Source organism: Halyomorpha halys, unplaced genomic scaffold (genome assembly GCF_000696795.3).
Source record: "Halyomorpha halys isolate HHAL.00 unplaced genomic scaffold, Hhal_1.1 Scaffold902.1, whole genome shotgun sequence".
In the NCBI taxonomy this organism is placed as follows: domain Eukaryota; kingdom Metazoa; phylum Arthropoda; class Insecta; order Hemiptera; family Pentatomidae; genus Halyomorpha; species Halyomorpha halys.
This window is the reverse complement of record NW_027115403.1, coordinates 194,876-199,085: the sequence shown is the minus strand read 5'-3', so window position 1 is coordinate 199,085 and position 4,210 is coordinate 194,876. Positions and strand designations below refer to the sequence as shown.

The following is a 4,210-nucleotide window of genomic DNA, read 5'->3' as shown; positions in this document are numbered from 1 at the left end:
GATACTTTTGGTGGGGGATGAAGAAGACTACCACAGAAGTTGTAGGAAACTGCGAAGTTTGTCAACGCACAAAGTATGACTGACCTCTACCTAAAGCCAGGCAAGAAGAGACACCTACCGCAGATGCACCGCTCATAGATTTACAGGTTGACACTTTCACGTGGAGAGGATTTAAATGGATTACGGCCCAGGGAAGAATGGAAAAGGAAAAATACAGGAGGGTTACTCGGGAGAATTTAAAGGTCACAGATAGGATGGGAGCAATAAAAATTGGGACGATCGTATATAAGAAGTTGGGATCTAATAGGGGTAACGATACGAGGGTAAGGTACGGTAAGGCGATACGAGGGTAAGGTACGGTAAGGCGATACGAGGGTCCATTCAAGGTGATTATTATAAGGGAACATAATATTGTTACAATAGAAAGTATCAGAGAACCCAAAAAAAGAAGAACTGTCCATATTGAAGAATTGAAACTTCCGGCAATGAGAATATAAAAACTGAAGTGTTCTCTTACTAGATTGTATAACATAAAATTTAGTTACTTATTCTTGTTACTGTTTTGTTTTAAGATTGTTCTTGATTTTTGTAAATATTGTCTCTTTCATGCTATATTTTTGTTTTTTGTAAATAATTTCTTTTTCATTCTAACTTGTTCTATTATTAGGTTTAAATTATGTATTTAGCGTTTATTAAGGGAATTTGTAAGTTTTTTCAATGGTATGTATGTTGGATTTGTTATTATTATATAGTATCAGTTTACAAGGATTGTTCGTAAACTGTCGGGGGGGGGGGAGTTACGGTCTGAGTCAGCTGTTATTTCGATGTTAGCTGACTGAGGGGATCAGCTGATCGAGGGTATATAAGAGATGTCGCGAACACAATAAAGCTAGTAATTTATAGCAGTTCAAGCGTCTTAGATCTTATTCCTTTTTTTCTTTTTTTACATTTTGCTTTCGCCAATACTTAACTTATACACACAGACATGTATATATTAATCAACTCCAGGAATCAGTGCAGAAAGAGCTGGCATTTCCACCTGCACTGGCGGATCATCAGTCATTTGCTGAACTACGGGTTTTTGCTGAGTACCTAGCTGATCCCCGGTATTACAATTGCCTGGCTGTCCACGTTCAAGACTGCGGCTCTTACTATAGGACTGAAAATGGGAAAGAGAAGAGAAAAAAAATTCCATTAATTCCTCTTATATACATTTTGCGTATTTAGGATTACGGCTGATTTTGTGCCTGGCCATCCCGTAACTGCCTCTTACCAGTTTATAAGCAGGCTCATAAGCTTACAAAGTTACCACCAAAACCTGAGATACACAAATAATAAAACAACAAAAACAAAAAGAATAAAACATAATAACTACAATACTTCTTACAACTATTTGCAGATGTTTCTAAAACTTTAACTAAAAATGCACTTCTGGTTTCACTATCTACACTTCGTTTACACACTCAATAATATAAAAGGATTACAAAAAATTAAAAAATCTGGCTCCCGGCTGAGACCATATGGTGTTTATCGTACTGCGTCCATAGCTGCTATTTATGGTGTTTATCGTACTAGCGTCCTCGTCTTCCAGATGATTTGCCTAGGCTTGTCGTTGATTATTTCGTCAACTTCGTCCATTTTCACGAGTCTCCCCCTCCCCCAGTTGAACTAACGTCTTCCGATGACGGGCCTCCTTCGTATTGCTCCTGACCGTCCCTAGTTTCCTCTTCACCTGGCGTCCACTCTCGCAGGAAATGCCACACATCCCCGGAAGGCTCCCCCCGATCTTCTTCGATGGCATTTACCATAAACGCTCGAGATAGCCAATCAGCCACTACATTTTCTTTCCCCGGTTTGTACACTATCTCGATATTGTATTGATTGAGGAGCACTTTCCAACGTGTAACCCTCGCAGAGGACTCCTTCAATTTACCTACCCATTGGAGGGGGCGGTGGTCGGTCTGTACCCTGAATTTTCTCCCAAATGCATAGGGTCAAAAATGATCTGCGGCCCACACTATCCCCAGCAATTTCCTCTCCAGCGCGCTATATCTCGTTTCGGCATCCGTAAGGCGTCTGCTTGCATACGCAACTGGGGGCTCCGCTCCTTCCCCCTCCTAAGATAACACCGCACTAAATGCGTACTCGCTAGCATCTGTCGTAATAGTGAGTATCCGTTGAAAGTTAGGAAAGGCCAGGACAGGTTCCTTCTGCAGTTGTTCCATACACTTGCGAATATTATTCATATCATAATGAATCACCGATCATTCGGTTTCCTTTCTTTAAGAGGTTATTAATGGGTACCAAATATTCTGCCATTTCTAGCACAAATCTCCGATAATAGTTCAGGGTACCTAGCAACCTCCGAACTTCCTTAACACCCCCGCCATCTTTTGGATCGCCTCAACCTTCTGTGGATCAGGCTTGATTCCCTATCCCGAGATCACGTGAAAAGTTAATTTCCTCTCGACCTGGCACCGACTTTTCCTGGGACAGTTTCAACCCAAATTGTCGAATCCTCTGAAAGACCTTCTCCAGATGTCTTATATGCTCCTCTTCGGACTTGCCAAACACGAGAAGGTCGTCCATGTAGACCTGATACATGGTATCATCCAACCCGCGTAAAAATTCGTCCATTAGGCGCTGGAACCTGATTGGTGCGTTTTTCAACCCGAACGGCATACGTGTGAATTCATAGTGATCCCTCTCAAACGTGAAGGCCATTTTGTATTGGTCCCTGGGGTGCATTGCGATTTGGTGACATCCAGCTTTAAAGTCAAGGGTGCTGAAAATCATTGTTCCTCCTAATCAGTCTAGAATGTCCTCTAGTCCCGGGATAGGATATTTTTCGTCTAACGTATTCTCATTAAGCTTTCTATAATCTATCACGACTCGATATTTTTCAGAAGTTCCTGGTAGACTATTCTTCTTCACACCCCACAAAGGGCTATTGTATGGCGACGATATCAAAGAATAGGATTCTTTTTAGCAAAAGAAAGCCGAATGTAATGCCATCACTGACCATTAACAATCTACCAGTTACATTTGCTCAGACTGTCATGTACCTCGGAATAATTTTCGATAGAACGCTTATTTGGATTCCACATATCAAGCAAATAAAAGGAAGTTACCTCCGTTCCCTCAATCTTTTGAAAATGGTCGGTAACACCAGCTGGAGTGTGGATTGAACAAGTATTCTGACCCTATTGAGAACGCAAAGTTGGATTACGGTTGTAATGCCTATCACTCATACCCAATAGTCTGTACAAAATGAGGGGCTACAGAATAGCTACGAGTTCTTTCCGCTCTAGCCCTATCAATAGTCTATATGTCGATGCTGGCGATCCTCCGCTCAGCCTACGAAGGCAACAACTTGATCTCATTTACTTTGTTAAAATCATGTAAGCTATAAATCATCCTCTGAATGAGTTATTTCCGAGTAGACGGAATCTAAACCAGCAGCAAATCGAATTAGCAAAGAGAATACTGTCTATAGTCAGGGTTTCTAATTTTACTTCTCAATTTGAACATACAATTACCTATTTAACAAGAGACTGTAATTCCATTATCTTATCCTTGGGGATTTCCCTCTCCTAAACTTTCAAGTATTTCCCTTTCAAGGTTAGCTAAATTGATTAAAGGACGAGTTGACTGGGACAAATTTCGTAATGTTTTGGAAAACAAACTGGACTTAAAAACTCCACTTAAAACTAAACATGACATTGACGAAGCAATAAAAAATTTCACAGACTCTATAAGAATTTGCATACACGACAACACGACGACCAGTAAAATTATTAATACTATGCGTACTAACTTGCCACATCACATTCGCAACTTATTAAAGGAAAAACGCAGAGCAAGAGCGAAGTGGCACAGGACTAGATACCCCACAGATAAAACATATTATACTACATTAACAAACAAACTCAAAACAGAACTTAAAAAATTGAAAATACAAAATTTTTTTTTTTTTTTTATTTTATTTATTTGTTGATATTTACAACTGTATAAAAAAATACAACCAGTAAATTTGATCATAATGACATATGATATGATACAGGATGTAGAGAAACTACCCAGTAGTAGAACTCTAAAAAATACAAAATTTAACGAACTTAACTCAAAACCTTATGACTACTGACAAATCCTTATGGACGGCCACTAAGAAGCTCCCTAACTTCAAAAATTTTAATCACCCTCTTCTTAC

The 4,210-nt window shown here is 39.6% G+C and overlaps 1 protein-coding gene across 1 annotated transcript in view; it reads right to left on the bottom strand.

The window, feature by feature from the left end:
- Window positions 1–4,210, bottom strand: part of LOC106687003 (lachesin) — a gene marked incomplete at its 3' end in the record, with an annotated part of 167,040 nt that overhangs the window by 50,939 nt on the left and 111,891 nt on the right. The gene's annotated exons all lie outside the window — the stretch shown is intronic.